This window comes from Ovis aries, chromosome 17, assembly GCF_016772045.2.
Source record: "Ovis aries strain OAR_USU_Benz2616 breed Rambouillet chromosome 17, ARS-UI_Ramb_v3.0, whole genome shotgun sequence".
In the NCBI taxonomy this organism is placed as follows: Eukaryota; Metazoa; Chordata; class Mammalia; order Artiodactyla; family Bovidae; genus Ovis; species Ovis aries.
Window position 1 is genome coordinate 4,401,628 of NC_056070.1, and position 25,716 is coordinate 4,427,343.

Sequence of the window (25,716 nt, forward strand, 5' to 3'; positions counted from 1 at the left end):
CTAACTTGCATTCCCACCAGTGTAGGAGGATTCTCTTTCTGCACACCCTCTCCAGCACAAAATATTATTTCTGATGTCTAAAGAGAGAGGAGGGGCTTCCCTGATGGTCCAGTGGTTAAGAATCAACCTTGCAAGGCAAGGGACACCGGTTCATTCACTGGTCTAGGAAGATCCCACACACCACCAGGCAGCTGAGCCTGTGAGTCACAACTACAGAACTCGCACGCTGCAACTACGGAAGCCCGTGAGCCTCGAGTCCACATTCCCGGCAAGAGAAGCCGCCGCAGTGAGAAGCCTGTGCACCGAAAGTAGAGAGTGGCCCCCACTCACTGCGGCTGGGGAAAACCCACACGCAGCAGCAAAGCCCCAGCACGGCCAAACAGAAAGCAAGTCTTTAAAAACATAAAAAAGAAGTGAGAACTGTCACTGGGCACTCACTTTATATGCATCTCTCACATAAACCTTGCAAAAATGTGGTGGGATTAGCCTTATTGTCCTTATTTCATGTGCTACAAACTGAAACTGACTGTAAATTGTTTCTCTGGAGTTAAAGTTGGACTCCAATTCTACTGCATCATACAATCTCCAAAGATAAAGGAGAATTCACTTGGAAACTTCCATTCCACCCCCCTGCCCATGTTTTAATTCTGCTTATTTTAGGATGCTTATAGGAAGGTTTAGAAAAGTCTATGAAGGCCCAGCTATAGTCATTAAGAATGAGTTACTATTGCATGCATAGCTACAAAACATACCCCATCCATACACCTGCCAGGTGATAAATTAAGGTCAAGATGAAATTCAGTAAAAATCTCTCGTTTTTCATTTAAGCCACAACACTTTTGGACTTACCGATCTTGTCCCTTTACTGACCTTTGTACATACTAGCTTACAGTCTATTTGAGAAGGTTATTTGTGTAAACCTCTAAAATAATGACTGCATTAACTTATTTGTTTATATGTGCTATTAAAATGTTCTACTTGGGAACTCAAAATGTAGAACAAAGAATAGAATTTATTTTTCTCTTCCTTTCTTTCTTGTTACTGGAAAAGATATAGATAGAGATTTCATTTAAAAGGTTGGCAAGAATTCCAATTCTGTAAATTGAGTCAATTTCTTAGAAGATGATCTTAGAAAAACTGTTTTTTTAAGGTCTGACTGAAGCTGTAATAAAACAAGGCCCAGCCTTCATCTGGGAAGCAGAAATAGTATTTTTTCAGCTCCATTTAACAGTCTGAAGTCATTCCATTATAATTCAACTTCCTCTTCTAGAAATAATGATAACCTTCACACAGTGTTTATGCCAAGCCCTATCCTAAAGGAGTTGCTTATACTAAGTCACTTAATCCTGCCATCAACCCTATGGGGTATAGGTGCTATTATTATCCCTATTTTACCGATGGAGAAATTGAGGCACAGATAGGCGAAGTGGAACTAGCAAAGAACTGACTCGTTGGAAAAGACCCTGATGCTGGGAAAGACTGAAGGCAGGAGGAGAAGAGGACGACAGAGGATGAGATGGTTGGATGGCATCACCAACTCAATGGACATGAGTTTGAGCAAACTCCAGTAGTTGGTGATGGACAGGGAGGCCTGGCGTGCTGCAGTGCATGGGGTCTCAAAGAGTTGGACACAACTGAGTGACTGAACTCAACTCAACTAGCCCAAGGTCACAAAGCAATAAGGTGCAAACCTAGGCTGATCTGGAAACCACGTTTTTCACCATCAGAGAAAAACCGCCTTTATCCTCGTGTGAATGGAAACTGAAGGGATGGTAATCATTAGAAACGTATGTAAAGCACATGGGAATCGGAAACACTGATTAAAGGCCATAATGGAACCAAGAAAACTAACAAATTGTCTTTAAGAGGATGTTGATACTGTGCAACCAATTTCTGGACATTGAATATGTCATGGTTCCAGAAAGAATGGCATGCTTAGTGTTGAAAATGAATCTGTCTATGTGAGGTAATCTTGATATAGGATATGAAATAAGTCGTATGAACCCATGTTGCTATAGGAACTCCCCGAACTAATAGTTCCTTAACTAGATAGCATCCTAATAGTAGCATTTCAGCAACACTTAGCTGACTTACCCATCTAAACAATCTGAATGCGATTCTGGAAAATGTGTTTCATGACCTTGAACAAGGCACTTCAGATTCCTGAGGTTTTTTTCCTTGACTTTAAATGAAGCCATAAAATATGACCTCTAATGTCCTATACATGTTATGTAAAGAGTGTTGAATGATTTTCTGTCCAGACTTGATGACTTGAGAGCAGGAAGCCTGCTTTTTTTTTTTTTAATTCATCATTTCTTACTATTCCAAAATCCACTGAGTAAAGCAACTTCACAGCTTCCTGAATCTGCGTGCTTTCAGATTACAATCATGTTAAGTTTGGCACATCAAATTCAAATAAAAAACTGCCAGGTCAGCAGCGGGGAGCCAGATGTTATGGTTCTGAGATAAGGGGGACTCTTCTTTCTGCAGCTTCAGACCTAGACTGCCAGACTTGGGCCGCTGGCTACGAGCACAGCCAGCAGAGTCCAGGGTCCTAGCCGGGAGTCCAGGCAGGTTACCTCGCTTCTCTGCACCTCAGTTTGTCACCTGTAAAATGGAGATAATCGTCTACCTTGTAAGTTGCAGCAGAAAACTGAGCTCCTATGTATAAGCCTGGAGAAGAGTGCCTGGCACATTTTGGTTGGTTGTTGTCATTTCCTGTATTAAGAAAAAACGGGAGCTTGAAGGAGTTCGGGTGGAAGCGTGGGTAGGATCACAGCAGCAGAGTTGCTCAGGTGATGGCCTCAAAGATGCTTCTACCAGTCCGCGTTAGTGCCAGTGTGAACCGAGTGCCTTCATGATATAAAAGGGCCCCACTTCAGTTATTTTATTGTGACTTGTGTTTCAATTCCCAGGTACCCAAGGCAATATAGGACTTCCTTATTTTTCCTTCAAATGCAAAATAGAACTACCCACCCACTGGAAAAGGAACATCTCCATTAAGATCTGATCTGGATTATTGAACAGTTCCTGCTCAGGGTGCACAAGGACTCCACATCCTGCTAAACCCAGAGCTCCTGCACCCCTCCCTAGGGAAAGGAACTGCACACACGCAACCAGGGAGGGTCTTCACTGCGCACAAAATCAGTTCCCTGCACCTGGCCATTCTCGGGATCCCCTGACCGCCAGCCGAGCAGGAGAGCAAGCCCTAGAAACCAAGCAGCAGGCAGACAAAAGGCAGGGAACACAGCCTGAGTAAGCCAGCCGCCAACAACAGCTTGCGGTGGGAGCAGGAGCATCCTGAACTGGGGCGCAGCTCTTCCAGCACAGCGAGAGGCCAAGGGCAGAGTCACACACAGCGGCGGGTGAGCCTTGCACAGTGACTGCGGTGCCTGCGGCTGAAAGGCTGGAGGGAGAGCCTCCAACATCAGCCAGCAGCTCTTCCGAGGCATCTGGATTCTCAGAAAGTGGTGAGAAGCGCAAGATGCAGGAGAAAGCTGGGTAAACAGGCTGGGCCCCTGACCCTTCCCCCACCCTATTTCCTCTGTGAGCTCTTCAAACTGGTGGTTGTGGTTGGTGCCTAAGTCATGTCCGACTCTTTGCAACCCCACAGACTGTAGCCCACCAGGCTTCTCTGTCCATAGGATTCTCCAGGCAAGAATACTGGAGTGGGTAGCCATTCCCTTCTCTAGGGGATCTTCCCAACCCAGGAATCCAACCCAGGTCTCCTGCATTGCAGGCAGATTATTTACCAACTAAGCCATAAACCAGAGCTGTGGGTTAAGGACTGGGAGAGTAGAAGGTTGGTGAATCTGTTAAGAGACTTTGGCAGTCACCCGTGAGGAGAGAAGACTCTAGACCAGAGTAGTAGTAGCAGTTTTGGCTAAACAGCCACCAAGTGTTTCTCCCTGCCAGTGTGTAGGCAAATTCTTCTGAGTCAGCCTGATAAATTTGAAAATGTGACCCACTCCCCCTCCCCTTGGAAGTTATTTTTGCTCTACGTTAAATTATTATTTTGCTCTACATCTCGGTCTTGACATTTTTTTATTGATAGGTCAGCCTCGCTTAGAATTGCAATAACTCTGCAGAGGCATTTCATGATGGTCAAATGAAGGACAACAACAAAGCAAATTATTGAAACTCAGTGTTGGGAGGAATTCAAAGAAGCCCGCTCTTAACAGTGCCAAGGGTAGGACAAACGGATACTTCTTGAGGGTAACCTAAATACAGAACAAGAGCTGTGAAAATGACCCTACCAGTTGACATAGTAATATTCTTGGAAGTTTGTTTTGAGGAAATAACTTTAAATGAAAGATATTTATGGCCATGTTACTTGTAAATAGCTCCAAATGGGAAATACCCAAAATAAATCCACTAACGTGGAAATGGCAAAGATAACTATGATAGATTCTGTGAAAAGCTACTCAGTACAATGACAATATGTAAAAGATTTTTACAAAGAAAAAAAGGCACACGATGTAGTTGGAGCAAAAGGGACTTCTGGCAATAAAGCCGGGAGAGGGTAGAGAATGTTGTTTCATTTGGGCAGAATGTGGGGCTTGTGAAAGGGGAAGGGACGTGCAACTCCACTTGGAAGGGTGTGAGTGCCAGGATCAACAACGATGAGGCATGTGCATTTAAACACACACCACGGGGCATCTCTGGTGGTCCAGTGGGTAAGACTCCATGTTTCCAATGCAGGGGCCCGGGCGCTATCCCTGGTCAGGGAACTAGATCCCACACGCTGCAACTAAGAGGTCATATGCCTCAGCTAAGACCCAGTACAGCCAAATAAATAAATAAATAAATGTTTAAAACATAAACACAAACCAAGACCTGAAAACTCAGGAGGTCGTGATGTGAAGTGAAATTCTCCCAGTCGTGTCCGACTCTTTGCAACCCCATGGAATTCTCCAGGCCAGAATACTGGAGTGGGTAGGCTAGCCCTTCTCCAGTGGATCTTCCCGACCCAGGACTTGAACCCAGGCGTCTTGCACTGCAGGCAGGTTCTTTACCAACTGAGCTATCAGGCAAGCCCAGGAGATCATCGTCATAAGCAACTGGAAGACTGCAGAAGAGGAGGTGCCGAGGAGTGCAGTCCATCACCTCAGTGGGCATGGGCTCAGTGGCCAGTCCTCTCTCTGCCCCTCCAGCGAGTGGCTAATGAAAGGCAGTCCTGAAGCCGGAAGCCAGTGTGCGGGTCAGTGGCTTAGAGCAGGCAGGACTCTGAACAGGAAATGGCGAAGACAGCCTTTCTAGCTGTCAAAGGAAGTTGACGTAATGAAGACAGGGCTGCTCTGGGAAGATGTTGCTCAATTATTAAGACCTGACACTTCAGATCACCTCTGAAAAAGAAGCCCAGGGGGTAACTTAAAAAGGTAAGACGCAGGTCGAGAGGATTAGATAGAACAATACAGGTGAAACCCTGTGCCAACAGGGAAAGGCTTAATCTGGAGACCAGGGAGTCACTCTATGGAAAAGGCTGCAAAGTTAGCTGGTGTGTTCTTAATTCTAACCTTACATGGATAGGTGGCTTTATAAATTCTTTCAGTTCTAGTTTCGAACAAGTAGTGGTAAAATTGTATGCTTGTATCTCTGACTCTTTTTCAAGAGATTTCTCGTGATCTTTAAGCCAGCCTATTTAAATGAATCAACTGAATTAGAGAAACAGTCTAAACCACCAAATCAGCCATGATTGGCTCCATGAGGTTTGTATTCTGAGTATTTTAATCGCACGACCCCTCCATTCATCATTCGTGCATTCAGGGCAATCTGGAGAGGAGTACGTAGGATAAAGCGTAAGGAAATAGAAAGGTACAGAACGCTACAGATGACAGAGAAATATGAAAGTGGGGACACGTTATACAGATTGTCCTTCCCGATGACCACAGTGAGTAGAGAACTCACCTCTTTGCAAAGAACAGCGTTTGATCTGTCTTTTCTAAGCGTATCTCGGGGCTTCGTGAGGCCGGTACATCCTGCTCGCCGCGTCCTTGTACTCACGTGTCTCCTTACCGGTTGGCTCACCAGCCAGGACTCCACTTCTGCTTCATGCTTCAGAGAGATCAAGTTTCACCTCCCGTTGTTTGACTCTTCTGTACCTCCCCTCAACGCACCCACCTTCTGTGTCTTATAAAAACGAACACTTTCTTTTGATTTTCTTCTTGTAAACACTGGTCTAAGGCTGTTTTCTCTCCCTGCTGCTGTGAACCATCACGTGTGGCATTAAGTCCAGTTGTCTGAAGAGATAGAGCAGGACTTCTAGCTGAGAAAGGTAGTCATCCTGACTTGATACCAGTTTATCCTTGTGATGACAGTACCATTTCATTTTTGATGGCCTTAATTTAGCATGTATCCTGGGGGCTGGGTTTTGTGTTGCCCTTATAAACACTCGAGCACACACACACACACACACACACACACACACACACATACACACAGAGCCTAATTCTTTTTAGGCACTTCTCCAGCTGTGAGTTTAGCAAGACTTTCTGGTAATGGGGAGACAGAATTACTGCTCCAAACATTCCCCTGCCACTGATCCAGAACATGTGTTATCATATCACACACTGTAAATTGATTCCGAATTCTTGCCAACGGGGCAGAGTCTGCATTCCAAATACCTAAGACCCTGGGACAGTAAGTTGTAAAAGAAAAATATCCCACACTTCCTTCTTTAGTTTGAAGTGAGCACAAGTAAGTTTGCTAAACATATTTAAGTCTCAGAGTATGTTTTTTTTTTACCTGAAAACATAGAACAAGCCCACGAAATCGCTATACCTCAGTGAAAACAGAATTATCCTGAAAGCCCTCAGGTCCCCTGACTGTTAATGCCACTTCCAATCTCTTGGGGAAGGGTGGTTGACAGGAAGGAAGGCACGATGGAGGGGGTTCATATTTAAGACAATAAAGTGGCTTTCGTTCAACTGGTGAGAGGCATAAGCAGTCTGAGCGTGATGGTCTCCTGGGAGCAGAGGTCTAGGGCTTCAAATGGTATTTGAACAGTTGCAGAATCTCTGAAATTACTCTGCAAACTAACTCCTAGCCCAGATGGTAATGTGAGGAATAAACATCTATTTTCAGTCCTATGCTGTCCTGTATGAATGCCCTGAGCTATTGTCAATTTATTTCTTGTTCCTAATAATTGTAGATTATGGAACAAATATCTCCAAAACGTCTCTTTATTTTTGTGACTCTTGAGGACTGAAGGGTGGGAACTGGGAGAAGAGAGTAAGTGTCACTAGGAACTTGGCATTGGGAACCGCCTGGGGATGAGCAGGCAGGCTGGTTGATCTCCTCAGAAGTTCAAAGTCCCAACTTGGTTACCATGGTGATGCCATTCCACTCCATAATTTCACCTGACAAGGTCTCCATTGTGTCTTCACTCCTGAAGACTAGCCCATCCCACTCTTCTCTGATCCAGGCCTTCCTCATTAGGTCCTAAGAAATAGTCATAAATGCACACATAGGTACAGGGAGTTAATACTTGCAACAAACGAGTTAGTGCCACTAGTGGGTGAATTGCCAGATCAGTTACTCAAACTTTAATAGCCGTGGTGTGTTCTCACATCTCACTGTATGGGGAAGAGTGGTGGTATCGTGGTGCATGGCTTGGTTTCCCCCGAGTGTAACAGCTAGTGCTAACTAATAAAATCTGGCTAGCTGCATAATTATCCCAGTTGATTTTCAGGTTGGTCTGGTATAATAACGACATTATCTGCCAGCCTTGGGGAGGCCTGGCTTCCAGAACCAGTTTGTGGTCAGCGAGCTGAGTGAGAGGGCTCTAGTTCTTTAACATTAAGGTGGAGGAGTCAAGCTGGTATTGCAGCCTGAAGCTGGCCCATAGATCTCAAGTCCAGTGATTCCTTTCCTTACTGTTTCTTTCTCCTCTGAGATTAAAGCTTTTACTGTACATTTCTAGGCTGATTTGTTTGATCTTGCAAATTTCAAACCTTTAGGAAATGAAAACAATAATGTTTGAAAGAGGAAGCGTATGTTCTCAAAATAAAGGAATTTGAACCTTATTATACAATTTTTAAAGGTGTAATTATGTTTATAGAAAAGAATGATTCAAGTCTGTTTAAGTATAATGGGTGTTTACATTTCCTGAAATGTCAAGTTGTGAATCATGTTTATAAAACTAGATTTAAAATCTATAGCAACATAGGTGGATTCTTCTTAGGTCAAGACATGTCTATATATTAGAAGTCTCTCTGAGGGGTGTTCTCCTATGTTTATTTCTTTGCATCTTGACACAGGGCTTCCCTGGCGGCTCAGCAGTAAAGAATCTGCCTGCTGATGCAGGAGACGTGAAAGACTTGGGTTTGATCCTTGACTGGGGAAGATCCCCTGGAGGAGGGCATGGCAACCCACTCCAGAATTCTTGCCTGGAGAATCCCATGGACAGAAGAGAGTGGCGGGCTACAGTCCATGGGGTCGCAAAGGGTCAGACACCACTGAAGCGACTTAGCACACACGCACGCACCCTGTCACAACACACGTCACGGTCTGCACTCTGCTATAAAAGCCACTGACTGAAAGTACTCGGACTCGTTGACCTGGGTCCCACCATAGAACGCTGGAAGGAAGGAGGTCTACTCTAGCTGGTTGTGAGATGAGAATATTTAAGAAGCATTTGTAAAAAGGGCTGGAGCAAAGTCTCCTGTGTAACTCGGAGGAGGAGGTGATCGTTGGTGGTGTAGGGGCACGCAGGAATGGATCATTTTTCATAGGGAGTGAAGGTAGGACTCCTTTAAAAGATGACATTTGAACAGAGTTAACTTGGCAACTATCTGGGGGAAGAGCATTCTGGGCAGAGCATGGTCCAGGGCCAGGGCAGGGGCATGCCTGTGGGAGGCCAGGGTGGTGAGAGAGAGTTTGGAAGATGAGCTCAGAGGCGGAAGGGTCAGGCGGAGTGAGCCTGGCCTCCTGGGCCATTGTCAGGGCTTTGGCTTTGCAAAGAGACGGGGAGTCAGGAAGGACTTTCAGCAGAGTGACCTGATCTGATGGGCATTTTGGGGGGTCCTCCTGGCGCAGTGTTGGGGGTAGACTGAAGGCAAGGATCAGACAGCCCGTATGAAGTCCCAGTTGAGCTGGTCATCTAGCTTAAAGGTTATGGTGACTTGGAACAGGTGTGAGCAGGAGGGGAGTCGGAGATAGTCAGATACCAGATTTTAAAGGAAGAGCTTGTGGGATGTGGCTTTTAAAAGTGAAGCCAAGGATGACTCCAAGCAACCTCAAAAGTGGAGTTGCCCTCACCTAAGATGGTGATAAAATAAAATTTTCAACTCCCCCCACAAGTCTGTATTTTCCCATTTTGAAAATGGACAGGGAACCTTCCCTGGTGGTCCACTGGTTAGGGATCTGTCCAACAATGCAGGGGACACAGGTTCAACCCCTGGTACGGAAACTAGGATCTCACATGCCATGGGTCAGCTGAGCCCCGCACGCCGACTGTGGAAGCCCGTGTGCCCTGGAGCCTGTGCTCAGCAGCGTGAGAAGCCCCCATGGGAGAAGCCTGCACACCACCAGAAAGGAGGCCCTGCCGGCTACAACTAGTGAAAGCCCTCACAGCAACAAGGACCCAGCGCAGTCAAAAATAAATAGATAAAATGTAAAAATAATCTGTTACTTTTTCAGTCTTTCAGTCGTGTCTGATTCTTTGTGACCCCATGGACTGCAGCACACCAGGCTTTCCTGTGCCTCACCATCTCCCAGGGCTTGCTCAAACTCATGTCCCTCGAGTGGGTGATGCCATCCAAGCATCTCATCTGTTGTTCCCTTCTCCTGCCCTGAATCTTTCCCAGCATCAGGGTCTTTTCCAATGAGTCAGCTCTTCCCATCAGGTGGCCAAAGTATTGGAGTTTCAGCTTCAGCATCAGTCTTTCCAATGAACACCCAGGACTGATCTCCTTTAGGATGGACTGGCTGGATCTCAGGTTGCTGAAGTAGCCACTTTCATTTCAATTATCACTTCAGTTTGTTCACAAGCTTGTCTCTTTTTTTCACACCGTTCTGTGTGAGAACCCATCTCTTCCTTCTCTCTCTGCGCGCCTCTAAAGGGCTAGTTCAAGTTCCACATCCTGGAGAATGCCTCCCCTGACTGCATCCCCAGCAAGATATTTCTGCTGATCTCTTCAATGTGCTTATCTGTAAAGGCTTATTTTAATCCAGTAATAATATTCATGGGATGACTGTTGAGTTTGTTTCCTCAAACAGCTATTTCTCCCTCCAGTTTTTAGTCTTCTGCTTCTTCCCCCCAACTCCCTCCATTTATTGAGATACAATTGACATGAACTAAAGCAGGTTAGACATAAGAGACTCATGTTCGATCCCTGGGTGGGGAAGATCCCGTAGAGGAGGGCATGGCAACCCTCTCCAGTATTCTTGCCTGGAGAATCCCATGGACAGAGGAGCCTGGTGGGCCACAGTCCATGGGGTCTCAAAGAGTCGGACACGACTGAGTGACTTAGCACGCACATAGTATTAGTTTGGGGCTTCCCTGGAGGCTCAGATGGTAAAGAATCTGCCTGCACTGCAGAAGACCAGGGTTCAGTTCCCAGGTTGGCAGGATCCCCTGGAGAAGGAAATGGTTACCCACTCCAGTATTTTTGCCTAAAGACTCTCACGGTCTCCTGTCTGACAGGCTATAGTCCGTAGTGTACCGGACAGTGGGTGTGGCTGAGCGACAGAGCACGCTCACGGTATTAGTCTTAGGCGCACTGTCCAGTGATTTCACGTGTGTGTACGTCGTGAAAAGGTTTAGCCAACATTCACCACCTCACATAGTTACAACAGTTGTGTGTGTGATGAGACCTTTAAGACGCACTCTTAGCCACTTTCAAGCATGTAACATATTGCTCACCACAGTCACCACGCCGCACATTACATTCCCAAGACTTATTCATCTTATGACAGGAGTTTCTAATTACTGACTCTCTTCGCCTGTTTCACTCACTTACCATCCCCAACGTCTGCCAGGTACCCATTTTCCTGTCCATTCTTCAACTTAAAAAAAAAAAAAAAACATTTAAAAATGTATTTATTTACTCAGCACACGGGGTCTTGGTTGCATCATGTAGGATCTTTTGTTGCAGCTCAAGGACACAGTAGTTGCTCTGAGGCATGTGGGATTTTAGTTCCCCAACAGGATCAAACTCGCGTCCTTTGCATTGCAAGGCAGATTCTTCTCCACTGGACCCCTGGGAAGTCCCATTCTTCAGCGCCTCCTTTCACTCCTCTTCCTCACCGAGAAGTCACTCAGCAGTGACTGCTGCAGCCTGCCTTCCCTCAGACTTGGTCACTGTCGTGCCCCAGGCCTGTGCTGCGCCTTCAAGCCTGACCTCTTGCATCCCGCCCGGGGTCCCTTCCTTCGGTCGCCCCTGGAAACCACTGGGATGGCTTTCATCGCGACGTCCTCAGACGTTTCCAGACAGTGAGTGATGAGAGCCCTGCTGACTCGCTGCTCGGGCTCCCGGCGTGGGGCTTGGAGCGGAGGCGTTTCAGGGCTGTGCCTGTTGCACAGGAGTGAGCAGATTCCACACGAGAGCCTGCCTCACGGAGTCCACACAGCACTCAGCTCCCAGAGAAACATCCCGGAGCCCGGACGGGCGGCTCACCTGTCGCCGTGCAGGAGGTAAAGAACTCGGGGGAAAATGGTGGGGTCATCTCCACTCACTTGTCCTGCTGTTTCAGCATCTGTATCACAGGGAGCGAGACAGTGAGCTTTACAAGGGGGCAGGGAATCTCCATTTCCCAGGCTCACTGTTTCTCTCCCCCCAAGGAAAGGTTGTGGGCTCCCCATCCCGGCACATGCTTCTGACTCCCACCCCCGCCGGTGTCTCTGGGCCCGGCTTCTCTTCTGAGCATCGGATTACTGACCACAAACCCTCGGCTGTCCCTGGAAATGTGTAGGCTCCTCAGACTCCAAGTATTCAGAATCGAATGAGTAATCGCTCCTTCCCCGGCTGCTTCTCTTCTTCGATTACGTCTCTTGGTTTTTGGCTCAGTGTCAAACTGAACTAGAAACTTGATGTCATTTTCAACTCTTCCTATTCTCTTAATACTAATTGTAGCACTACTCCGACTTTTCCCATAAATGTCTGGCCCTCTATTCCCCACTCACAAAAGGGGCTGATGCGTGTTCCCTGAAATGCCCACCTTGATGTTGCCACCAGGGATCCCTCTAAGGCACAGACTCGATCATTTCCCTGCTTTAAAACTTCGAATGGGCTCCTCCTGCGTATGTATCACGTCCGCCTTCTTAGCAGAGCCTGCGAGGCTGTCCTCCCTGAAGCCTGGCCACACTTCTGCACTTCTTTACTCCCTCCCCTCCCCTCCTCACCCCAAGTTTGCATTTCCTGTCTCACTGAGGTTCCCAGTTCTCTGTTTCTCTCGGTTGTGCTCTTTTCACCCAGAGTAACTGAGCCCTTTCTTTCTTTCTTTCTTTCTTTCTTTCTTTGGCTGCACCATGCAGCATGTGGGATCTTAGTTCCCCAACCAGGAATTGAACTCATGCCCCCTGCCATGGAAGAGTGGATTCTCAACACCTGGACTGCCAGGGAAGTCCCATCTACTCACTTTCCAAGACGAAATGATGACAATCTGTAACTTCGAAAATAAATACAGCAGAGATCACCCTATGCCTAGTAGTGTGCAAAGCTAAGGTCTGTCACAAGTGCCCCTGCCCTCAAGGAGCAGCGGAGTGGTGGAGCCAGGTGGATGGACAGCGGCTTTTGTAACCACACAAAATGACCAGTGCTGGGGGCCAGTCCTCGTCACCTGGGGGTGTCTCATTATTCTCCACTCTCTCAGGAGGGCTGGCACCTCTCTTGTCCATAGAGGCAGAGCTCGTCACCATCTCCTCTCTGTTCACCTCAAGTATACTTAATCACCCTTTTTTTAAATTTTACTGGTCTTTGGACCCCTAGCCCCGGTACGTCTTCTGCGTGTGTTTCAGAACCCGTGGTGGTATCCTCAGGAACGCTGACCAGAGCCACCTGTATATCCTCCACTAGACTCGATCCAAATTGCAGCAAGCATGGGGATGGCAGCCGCAGACGTCCCCTCCCAGAGTCCTCCGATAGGTCTACAATGAATATCATTCCTCTAGCAAAATTTCTAAATCTTTTTTAAAGCTCTGACCCATTTTTATCATGTCTTTCCCCTACAGAATCTATAGTGGCTTCCTGTGGCTGAGAACAGGAGTATAACCCGGTTACCAAGTCACTGATTCCTTCTCTTCCACCCTGATGGCGGGGAGAGGAGATCGTTGCCCAGAACTGGCGCAGAAGGGCTCAGACTCACCCCGTTGGTTACATTCACTGAGGTTAAGAGTCCCTCTTCTGAGACACGAATGTGTCTATCTGGACTTAGAGCACAGTATTCCAACCAGGTAATTTCAAGCGTGAGTTGACTTTGACACGCGCAACAGCCGTGGCTTACGTAAGTGTAGGGAAGGTGATCTGATGCTTTTCCAGGAACTGGAATCTTTACTCGAAGGGCATACCTAAGACAAAGCGCGGTTTGACGAATATACTTGTTCTGGGTGTGGTTGTGTTGGTGTGAAGGGCCAGGCCACCTGGAGGACACTGAACAATCAGGATTGTGCCCACGGAGGGTGACAAGCGTGGAAAGTTCAGGGAAAGAGAACTAATTAATAGATTCTTCTCTCCCTTTAATTATTTAATTCTTTTTTAGGATTCTGATGGTATACATTCTTTGCTAATCAGTTGTACATCTTTTGGGGTGATCACAACCTACAGGATACAAGTCAAATTCAAACTCATTCAGAACTTCCGCTTCCCCACTTGAACCTTAGGTCACAAGTTACCTGCACTCTAATTTGCCTACCTGCCCTTACTTCTGATTTTGGACTGCTGTGCTTACCCAGGGCTAGAATGTTACCTAAGACCTACCACCTCTCATTCATTTACTCAGTGGACAAATATTCACCGAGGACCCATGTTTGTGGGATGACGCTGGGAGGGGCCACGAGCACCCGTGTGCATCAAGCAGGTCTCCATGGCAACCTTGCTCTTTTGGGTGCTTTCACCTCCATGAAAATTTTATTAATAGTCCAGCCAATATTCCTTTCTATTTTTTTTTTTTTCATGCAGACCATTTTTAAAGTCTTTATTGAATGTGTTACAATATTGCCTCTGTTTTTATGTTCTGTTTTTTGGCCATGAGGTATGTGGGATCTTAGCTCTTTGATCAGGGATTGAAACCATACCTCTGCATTGGAAGGGGAAGTCTCAGCCCCTGGATCACCATGGAAATCCCTGAGCCTATATTTTCTGAACCAAAAAACAAGTAAAACACCTGCCATGAGGTATGATGATGGATCAGGATAGATGAAATCCAGTCTGCTCTGGAAAGTGTAGGGCTTCCAAGGTGGTGCTGTTGGTAAAGAACCAGCCTGCCAGTGCAGGAGACCCAAGAGACACAGGTTCGATCTCTGAGTGGGGAAGATCCTCTGAAGGAGGGCATGGCAACCCACTCCAGTATTCTTGCCTGGAGAATCCCATCGACAGAGGAGCCTGGAGGGCTATGGTCTATAGGGTAACTAAGAGTTGGACACGACTGAAGTGACATAGCACGCACGCACGCTGCTCTGGAAAGCATAACCAGCATCCTCCTTTCTGTGCCTACAGACGTACTGTCTCCACTAAGAGCAGGAACTAAGGAAAGAAACATTTTTCTATTAGTAGACAAAGAAAGGGAAGTCGCTTAGCTTGGGGGACAGCAGGTTTAGGATAAACTTAATCATGATCTTTAGTGGATAAAAGACCACAGAGGAGCAATGGACCATTATGAAAAAGACACAGTCTCCTAGCCACTCCATGTTAGAATCTGTGTTTTTAGAAAGGGATGATGGTGATAGTTTAGTCTCTAAGTCTTGTACGACTATACAGTCCATACTCCTCTGTCCATGGGATTTTCCAGGCAAGGATATGGAGTGGGTTGCCTTTCTCTCTCCAGGGGATCTTGCCGACCCAGAGATCAAACCCGGCTCTCCCACATTGCAGGTGGTTTCCTGCATTTCAGATAGATTCTTTATCAACTGAGGCACCAGGGAAGCCCCAAAAAGGAGTGATAAAAAACTCATAATTTTGTGAAGTTCAAAAATGAAAGGTCCCTGAACACTATGTGCAGGGCGTGATTTATACAAAAGAGGAAGGCGCCTCTGCATTCAGAGGAGTAAAGGATTTTTAAAATAGCCCTCAAATGTACTTAATGCCTCTGAACTGTGCCCCTAAAAATGGTCAAAATGGTAAATTTATGTTAGATATATTTTAAACACACACACACACATATCCATGAAAGAAGGCTAGAGCTAACACACTTCCAATTGTTAAGTATGTCCCTTTTAGGAAAACTATTTCATAGCACTCAAAATATACCCTGGTAGCTTGGTTGTTAAAGAATCCACCTTTAATGCAGGAGACCCCAATTCGATTCCTGGGTTAGGAAGATCAACTGGAAAGGGGATAGGCTACCCATTCCAGCATTCTTGAGCTTCTCTGGTGGCTCAGCTAGTAAAGAATCCACCTGCAGTGTAGGAGACCTGGGTTTGATCTCTGGGTTGGGAGGATCCCCTGGAGAAGGGAATGGCTGCCTACTCCAGTATTCTGGCCTGGAGAATTCCATGGACTGTATAGTCCAGGGAGTCACAAAGAGTCGGACAAGGCTGAGTGACTTTCATTTCACTTTAAAATATATCAGCTCCCAATATTTCTGAGGCTCATGTAATATCCCCAGTTTTCCTGCAAAAGCAGAGCACTCTTAAAAGGCGAAACACGAACTGTTAGCACGTAGCCTTCCGGCTTGAATCCAGATGCAGAGTGACTGGATATCGTGGCCAAAGCATTGTCTCTTTAACGTCGTCGGTGCAGAATTTCAGTCAAGGCTGAGGAAGAGTATGCCTGTGAGGTTGGCTGGGTTATAAAAACGTCTAAGAACCGAGTGGAGAAATATACATTCTTGGGCGCTCTTCATTCTTGACTTTTCCCCTTCCAGACCCTCTTTCCTCCACTCCTGAAGCTAGAACTCCCTTCCACTTTGTTCATGGAACAATCAGGAGCCTAACTTGTAAACTGAAACTACAGTGGCTACACCATTTTGTCTCCCAACCATCTTGACAAGAACACTAATTTTCTTATCTTACTTGAAAATAGAAATCTTTTCTAGTTTCAACCTTCCAGAAAATGATGTCAAATCAAAACAGCTCCGGATGAGACCTCCCTGCTGGTCCAGTGGTTAAGACTTGGAGCTTCTCATGCAGGAGGCATGGGTCTGATCCCTGGTCGGACAGCTAAGATCCTGCAGGCCTGCCGCCTCAGTAGGGTGAAAGAAAAATAAAAAGACTTAAAAAAAAAATCTATGAAAACAAAAAAACAAAACAAAACAAAAAACACCAACTCAGGATGACTTGTAAGAAACACAGAAGTGTTCCCTCAAAAGACAATCTCTAAATCTTTAAGAATCTATCTAAATGGATATATCTGTATATCTAAAAATCTTTAAAAGGTCAAAAACCCTGTGCCTCCCATCCCCCTATTGTAGTCCTTTGAATTATTTCCATGGGTACTGTGTCTGTGCATTGACTGATGAAAATGCTTCTGTTTTTTCAGGCTCCTGCTCTGGGTGTGATGAGATGGGCCGGTGGGTTACTGACAAGCCCTGCCTCGTTTCACAACTGAGACGCCAGAGTCCACAGAGTTTGGGAGATGATTTTCAGAGCCAGCTGGTCATTCCAAAACACGAAATTTCACTCAGCTTGCCCTTACTGCAGGCGCCCTACCTACAGTGACTTAGAGAAGGGCTTTTTTTGATTTGCAGGGAATAAGGTCAAAAGCCACTTCAAAGCATCTTTAGAGCTGGTAGCTCAGTTCAGTTCAGTCGCTCAGTCATGTCACTCTGTGATCCCATGGATTGCAGCACGCCAGGCTTCTCCGTTCATCACCAGACCCCAAAGCTTGCTCAAACTCATGTCCATCGAGTTAGTGATGTCATCCAACCGTCCCATCCTCTGTCACCCCCTTCTCCTCCTGCCTTCAATCTTTCCCAGCATCAGGGTCTTTTTCTAATGAGTCAATTCTTCGCAGTTTTTAGAGCTGGTAAGGTGAGTCTTATTTCAGTAAAAAGCATAAACTTTTGAAATTTAGGTTAGAGCTGAGAGGAGAAAAGTTAGAAATTTCTTTAATTCATTTGCTTTAAAAACCAGAACCCAGCTCGAAAATCAAAGTGTCCAAAATCTGGGTCCAACAAAGGTATTCCTGTGTCAGGAATTCTACTTGAAAGATCAGAGGCATGCCTTGTCCCTTTTTTTTTTTTGGCTCCCATATGTTATACTCTTATAGGGTCCCTGGGGCGAAGAGAGAAGCGGGGGGGGGGGGGGGGGCAGGAGTCAAGGGAACTGAGGCTTAAGCTCGGTGCTCAGTCTCAGCCATTGATGGATGGCCTCTTGTCTGCGAGATTAAAAAGAACCTGTCCCAGGAACTAAGAGCCCTTGAACAAGGCCTTTAAAGTCCAGCCTCTTTTGCAACCAAATACATGCTTTAAAATGTACTTGCTGCTGCAGCAGTTTTAAAAAGTGATATAGATATATTACTTTCTTTTTTTTAAAGAAAAGAAGACTTTGCATCATGCTGCTAAGTCGCTTCAGTTGTGTCCAACTCTGTGCGACCCCATAGATGGCAGCCCACCAGGCTCCCCTGTCCCTGGGATTCTCCAGGCAAGAACACTGGAGTGGGTTGCCATTTCCTTCTCCAACGCGTGCAAGTGAAAAGTGAAAGGGAAGTCGCTCAGTCGTGTCCGACTCTTCGAGATCCCATGGACTGCAGCCTACCAGGCTCCTCCATCCATGGGATTTTCCAGGCAAGAGTGCTGGAGTGGGGTGCCATTGACTCCCACTTAAAACACACAGGTCCATTCAGCCTTAAACCGGCAGCAGTTCTGAACCACACTGCACACTGCACGGTGTGTGCTCAGTCACTCGGTTGTGTCCGACTTTGGGAGACCCTAGGGACTATAGCCCGCCAGGCTGCTGTCCATGATTTTCCAGGCAAGAATACTGGAGTGGGTTGCCATGTCCTTCTCCAAGCATGTACAGTGTGCTAAATTAAATAAGTCAGTCACAAAAGAATGCTGATTCCACTTACGTGAAGGATCTAGAAGAGTCAATTCATAAGATGTATTCAATAGAATTGTGAGGTTGCCAGGGGCTGGAGAAGGGGAAATGTGAGTTATTGTTTAATAGGTACAGATTCTCAGTTTGGGAAGATAAAAATATTCTGGACACGGATGGTGGTGATGGTGGCTCAGTAATGCGAAGGTACTTAAATAGTACCAAGCTCTACACTTAAAAATAGTTAAAATGGTAAATTTGATGTTGTATCCGATTCGCCACAATGTAAAACATTAAGTGTAGGCCCTCCTCTGGTAACAGTTATCTTTCCTAGTTATTTTAAGGTGGTGTTATCTACATCTGATTCCCAAAACATACTGCAAGGCTGGTAAATTTAGTTTATCTCTTAGAAGATACTTCTCTGGTGGCTCAGTGGAACAGAATCTGCCTGTTGGTGCGGCAGACACAGGTTCGATCCCTGCCTCAGGGATGCCACATGCCTCAGAGCAACTAAGCCACGACTTGAGCCCATGGGCTGCAACCACTGAAGCCCGCGCTCCCTAGAGCCCGCGCTCCCTACAGCCTGCGCTCTGCAACGAGAGAAGCCACCACAATGAGAAGTCCTGTAACCATGACGAATAGCCCCTGCTGCACCCCACTAGAGAGAGCCTGAGCATCAGCCAAGACCCAGTCTGGCCGGAAATAAATACAATTACTAAAATCTGTATTTTTGAATGTTGCCAAGAGAGTAGACCTTAAAAGTTCCCACCACAAGAAAAAAAAAAAGTGTAACTATGTGAGGTGACCGATGTGAACAAGTCTTTTTGTGGCTATCAACTCACAAAATATACAAAACATCCCATCATTTTGTTGTGAACCTTAAACTTATTGAATGTTATATATCAGTCATACCTCAATAAAACTGGAAAACCAGTCTGCTTGTTAAATTCTTGTGATGTATTTAAGGGCTCTGTTAGTTGGGTTTCAACATAGGATATGAATAAAGAAATGAATGTTACATTATTGTTTTATTAGGAACTCAACCCACTCCAGTGTTCTTGCATGGAGAATCCCAGGGATGGGGGAGCCTGGTGGGCTGCCGTCCATGGGGTCGCACAGAGTCAGACACGACTGAGGCGACTTAGCAGCAGCAGCAGCAGCAGCAGCAGCGGATCTGTGCTCATAAATTTGGTTCAGCTCTTAGGAAATATGTTTTGAATCACAACTGGGCACTTGGTGACTCTCAGATCGCACTTACTGTCTGCCTGCAGCGGGGGAGGCACACAGCTCTTTTCACAAGTAGCCTCGAGCAAGAGTTGATGAAACCCTTGATAAAATACCTTCTTGGAAGACGTTGCTTTCCTCCTACTTTCCCACCCCTCTTCCCCTCTTTCCTTCCCACGTGAACACCACACAAAAATTTACAGTTTGTAATTCTTTCTTCTTTTTTTTAAGTATTAGCGTCAGTGTTGGATGAGGACGTCATTCCTTTGTGAATGCCCACGTTCCCGTCTGGGGCCACGTCTGAGTCCTCCCCGGCCTCGGCGGTGACCTTTCAAAGAGCTAGCAGGTCATCCACCGACAAATCAGAGTCCACGGTGCGAAGGACGCCGCCTGGGTGTCTTTCCCCCAGTGTGGCTGCTTCTCGGGGGAGGTGGGCGGGGAGTCCCTGAGTTCCTCTTTCTATTTCTGCTGCTCTCACTTCCCTTCCCATCAGAACCCCCTGGTGGTGGGAGCGCTCTCTCCTCTCCTTTCCCCATCACTTCGCTGTCTCGTCTTCCTCGACACCTCTTCTGGCCTGGTCCCTGCGGCCCTGCTACAGCTGCTTTCTCTGTCTTCACACCTTGAGTTCCATTTCCCCCAAGGTACTGGCGGCGGTTCCTACAGTAAACTCAGCTCCGCTTTCGAGATCTGCTTCACATGCGTAATCCCGCTGGGACATGCCCAGCACTTCGGCACTGCAGACACTGGGCAACAGAGTCAGTCCTGCCTTCGGGCTCCTGTCACTGGCTGGCCTACACCAGCCGCCTGGGGTGAAAGGAAGGTAGCTTGTGTGTAGGTCCCTGATGTCCCCCAGAGGGTCAGAGAGAGATTTTAGGGAAGTCTTTACCTCCTGCTGTTTCTGGGCGCTATAGGTCCCCAGTACTGTAACGGTGTCTTTGGAAAAATAGAAATGAAATAATATATTGGGTAAGCTGCCTCTGAGGGCTGCCCTGGCGGCTCGGATGGTAAAGAATCCACCTGCAATGCAGGAGACCCAGGTTCAATTCCTGGGTCAGGAAGATCCCCTGGAAAAGGGAGTGGCTACCCATTTTCTGCCTGGAGAACCCCACGGACAGAGGAGCCTGGTGGGCTACAGTCCCTGGGGTCGTCGAGAGTCGTACTCTACTGAGCGACTCTCACGCCTGTCACACACACGCAAGCTGCCTCTGAAGCGTAAAATCTCATGAGGGCCTTTGCAACTGGGCAGAAATTCCAGTCCCGTACAAGCGTCTAAATTCCATCGCGGCTGACTCTGTTTAAAGGATTCCTGCTTGGAAACTCTTTGTGCATCTTTCCATTCTGCCGTGCTGGCTTGGTTAAGCCCCGCTCCTCCATGTACTGCTATTCTGGGATGTGTACAATTGCCTAGACATGTTCAACTGGTTTATTTCTGCACTTTATACCAAAAAAAAAAAAAAAAGAGTCTGCCCTTGGTAGTGGTTATATTACATACATATCAGTCCACAAATGCATTTTTGCAAGAATATAATTTTGTGTTCTACCTCAACTTATTTTCCATTTCCTGCCCTATCCTGCAGTGTGGCAGAGTTGATCTCTGCCCTTCCTGAGGTTCTCCTGGCCCTGATCCCAAGATTGTGCTGCAGGCCTGGGGTCTCACCGGGCGTGGGGCCCAGCAGCAGGCCTCTGCACACAAAAGTTCCCTGCCACAGCGCCCGTTTGCCCCGGCCCGGCAGCTTGTGGTGCTGTGTCTGGGACGTAGGGCTCCTTGCCCACCAACATGCTTCTTCCCCTTCGGAGTGCCGCTAAGCAACAGCGTCCAGCTCCCCTCAACTCCAGGACCCCCAGCTTTCCCCTTCTTTCCTCTTCTTCCTAGCAGTGGGAATTTCTAGTAGCAGGTAAGTCTTCCCTTCGTGTTTCTGGCCAAGGTGCTTTCACTACACCCTCTAATCCTCTCTCCCTCTTGCCTTCAAACCAACAGTTTCCTCTGACTAGGAACACACTCCCTTCTCTAGGGCTCAAGCCTTTGGGGAAAGAAAAAAACACAATAAAGCCAGTATTTCTGCTTTCCAGCGTGGCCCCCCAAACGGCAAGCAGGAGGCCCCAGCTGAACGGTAAAGGGAACCCCAACTCTCATTTCAAGTCACACTTTCAGCAGGAGATTCTGAACACGAGCATGAAGGATTTTAATTTTATTTATTTATTTAGGGGTGATTAAAAATATGTATCGAAGGGCTACTAGGAGCACAAATTTATAGGCATACAAACAGGTATTCTCAGTTCTCAATGCATGCTTAGCTGTGTCCAACTCTTTGCAGCCCCGTGGACTGTAGCCTGCCAGGATCCTCTGTCCATGGGATTCTCCAGGCAAGAATACTGGAGTGGGTTGCCATTTGCTTCTCCAGGGGACCTTCCTGATTCAAGGACTGAACCCGGGTCTCCTGTGTATCCTGCACTGCAGGTGGAGTCTTTACACAAAAATGTGTAATCACCCCCAATTTCCAGGAATTTATTTTTTGCATCAATTTCTAAAAATTGAAGTACAGTTGATTTACAGTGTTGTGTTCATCTCTGCTGTACAGGGTCTTCGCTGGTGGTCCAGTGGCTACAGCGCAAGGGGCCTGGGGTTCGATCCCTGGTCAGGGAATTAGACCCCACGTGCCACAGCAAGGAGTATGCAAGCCACAACTAAAGATCCTTGATGCTGCAGTGAAGACTGAAGGTCCCACATGCCTCGACTAAGACTCAGCTCAGCCAAAAAAAAAAAAAAAAAAAAAATTCTACTGTACAGAAACGTGGTTCAGTGACGTATACATACATTCTTTTCTGAATGATATATTCTCTTCCATTATGGCTGATCATAGGATATTGAATATAGCTCTATGGGTTATATGCAGGACTTTGTTGTTTATTCATTTTGTACGTAAAAGCTTACATCTCCCCAACCAAGAATTTTTAAGTCTCTAATTAAAGAATACCCTTCTCTCCGAAGTTGTGGTCTAGCCTTGATATAAACGTGTGTGCATACAGTAAAAAGCTGCACATCTCAAAAATTAGTTCAGGAGTTATTCAAACTCTCTTTTCTGGAGAAAATTAGCAAGGCATTTCTAGGTTTTTGAATAATATTCCCCTTATACTTTCAGATGGCCAAACAGGCCCACACCTCTGGCTTGTCTACTAATTTTTGTAAGAAAGTGAAGAGTAGTTACAAACAACTCACAGGTATAGGAAATCTATTTTCACTCAGTGCGTGTCTAGGAGAAGCACCCTGCGTCCAACCTAAACGTCGTTCCAAACTCGGCATCATTTGGCAGACTTCTAATTACGGCGCAGGGCTGCGGCCATGACGCTTCCCCGTTTCATTGAACGATTGACTCCGTTTCCATCCAAGCAGCTACTTCAGGAGCACTTTAAGATAATTCATTTTCAGGATATTAATGGACATCTGTATATGAACCTACAGTTTACAGAATACTCTAGACCTATTATTTTTTGGCTCCTCAAAATTACTCTGAGTAGTTGTGGGTTTTTCTGAAGGACTTTCAAAATAGCATCTGCAGCTGACATTTGCGTACAGACAAGTGCTGAGGATGGGCTTACTTAATGAGGGGATTCCCAGCCAGCTCTCTGGGGATGTACAGAAGATGCCTGCCTTTGACATATTAGCATAACCATAACTCCTCCCATTTCTGTCATTTTTGTGGAAATCTGTGAATAGCCTTACTTTGAATATACTACATACTGAAATACTCAAGCGGTTTTGAAAGTGTACTAAGAAAAGGGTTATAAAATAAGATCACTGGGAAAAAGAGTTTTAGTTTATACAAGCGTGTCTGCCTGCTAAGTTGCTTCAGTCGTGTCCAACTCTTTGCAACTCCATGGACTGTAGCCCACCAGTCTCCTCTGTCCATGGGATTCTCCAGGCAAGAATGCTGGAGGGGGTTGCCGTGCCCTCTTGCAGAGGATCTTCCCTACCCAGGGATCAAACCCAAGTCTCTCATGTCACTCGCATTGGCAGGTGGGTTCTTTACCATGAGTGCCACCTGGGACGCCCTAATTTATATACACACACACATATATATAATTTTATATGTAATTTATATATAATTTAAATATGGAAAACCCCAGTGGCTCAGCAATAAAGAATTCACCTGCAGTGCAGGAGATGCTGCTTCCATCCCTGGGCCGGGAAGATCCCCTGAAAAGGAAATGGCAACCCACACCAGTATTCTTGCCTCGGAGATCCCATGGACAGGGGCGTCTGGTGAGCTACGGTCCAGTGGGTCACAAACAGTTGGAAACGACTTCGCAACTACACAACAGCAACACAATTTAAATATATATGTCACAATCAAAATTGCAAATAATGAAAGTTTCTTGTAAGTTTTACAACCCAGAAGGTATTCAGTCCTAGAGAGTGAGTGAGAGAGAGAGTGAGACAAAACAAGAGAGAGAGAAATCTTGGCTTTCTCTTAATAAGATTTCTAAATCTTGGAACTTCCTCTCCTTAGAGACAGAAAGGGTGAGAACAGAAAACGTGAGCGTTAGAGGCAATCTTTCTTACAAAAATAAACATTTACTCTTTCTCGCACACACACCCGCTACAACGACAGGAAGAGTTCCTCGTTTCTTTTTTGTCTCCAAAATGTGGACAGCAGGCTTCTTTTATCCAGCTGTATTTCCAGGGTGAGTTGACATGGTCCCTGAGACATTACTGCAGCCAGAGATCAGAAGTCGCCATCGAGTCCGCTCCCCACCCCTCCCACCCCACCCCAGCCGACCAGACCTTCAGTCTCCTCTGCCCATCCTGGAAGGTACCTTTACGGTCTGTGGACGTCTCTTCCTCCTCGCCCTAATCCAAGCCTCCACCGCTCTGAGCCGAATTATCACACAACCCGTCCCCACCACCGCCCCGCGCAGCCACCCCGCACGCTAGGAGCCTCCCAAACGGACCTGCAGCTGCAGAGCCGGGAAAGAGGCTGTGGACCATGGGACGAAATGCTTAGAACTTCAACTTCTCTCATCCTTTAAAACGACTATTCTTCTGTATTCTATAATCCACATATGATTTAAGGATAAACCTGCCTATATTGGTGTGCAGGTTGTAACTTTTATTGATGCTGCTGCTGCTGCTGCTGCTGCTAAGTCGCGTCAGTCGTGTCCGACTCTGTGCGACCCCATAGACGGCAGGCCACCAGGCTCCCCCATCCCTGGGGTTCTCCAGGCAAGAACACTGGAGTGGGTTGCCATTTCCTTCACCAATGCATGAAAGTGAAAAGTGAAAGTGAAGTTGCTCAATCGTGTCCGACTCTTAGCAACCCCATGGATTGCAGCCCACCAGGCTCCTCCATCCATGGTATTTTCCAGGCAAGAGTACTGGAGTGAGGTGCCATTGCCTTCTCCGAACTTTTATTGACACTGGCATACTATTTAAAAAGTACAGCGGCCACTACTCTACATGGCAGTCACAGTGAATTTTAAAAACGCAGATCAGATCTTGTTAATTCTTTAGCTTAAACTGCTCACTGGCTTCCCATCAGCCACAGAGTCCAAAACCTTGGCAGCTCCTACAAACCTGGAAGGCTGTGCCTTGTCCCTGGTCACCCTGCAACCCTGCCCCTGTCCTAGGTGTGGGGCTCTGTCCCCTCTGCCTCTCGGCTCCTCCGCTGAAGCCAGGCTTTTCCCCAAGGGAAAGCGCACACGCCCTGCCCTCTGCCTCTGTGAAGCTATGTGTGTATTTGTTAGTTGCTCAGTTGTGTCTGACTCGTTGTGACCCCACGGACTGCAAACCGCCAGGCTCCTCTGTCCAGGGGATTAGGTCTCAGGTGTAGTATCTCTTCCCTGACGACCCCTGCCCTGCACACCATCATCTCTCCCCTATACCAAGTGTCCCTGCGTTCAACTCTCTTAGCACCCTGCATGCTCCATCGTGGGACTTAGCGAGGTTGCTCTTATACAGGTATTGCGCTTTGTTCAATGTCTTCCACATGAGGCCATAATCTTCATGAGAACCTCTTTACCGCTGTAACTCCCAGCACCTCATACGGGCACAAAAGAAGAACAGAAGAATGAATTCAAGTAACAACTCCTACGCTCACACTTGATTCCCGAGAGTGAGAGGGCCTGGGAGGGTCCGCAGAGCATCACCGCAGGAACCTCTGGCATTTCTGCGGTTCATCTGTTCTGCTCCAGACAACTTAATTCTGGGTCCCAGTGAACCATCTGTTTCTCTATGAGGCCTTTTGAGAGGCCCCTGAACAATCCTGCCCTAGCATCCTCTGGAAAGCTTTACCACATCACTTAGGGATAAGTGAAAAGAGAAAGTCGCTCAGTCATGTCTGACTCTCTGTGACCCCATGGACTGT

At 46.7% G+C, this 25,716-nt stretch overlaps 2 long non-coding RNA genes across 2 annotated transcripts; one reads left to right on the top strand and one right to left on the bottom strand.

The window, feature by feature from the left end:
* The first annotated feature begins 9,682 nt into the window (after positions 1-9,682).
* On the top strand, positions 9,683-17,345 carry LOC121816910 (uncharacterized). Its single transcript, XR_006056621.2, has 3 exons — positions 9,683-11,635; positions 13,172-13,393; positions 16,635-17,345. It is a non-coding gene; the product is annotated as an uncharacterized LOC121816910 (long non-coding RNA).
* LOC121816909 (uncharacterized) lies at positions 11,025-12,317 on the bottom strand. The gene is made up of 2 exons (XR_006056620.2): positions 12,160-12,317; positions 11,025-11,697 (listed from the first exon to the last, which is right to left on the bottom strand). It is a non-coding gene; the product is annotated as an uncharacterized LOC121816909 (long non-coding RNA).
* Positions 17,346-25,716: the final 8,371 nt, after the last annotated feature.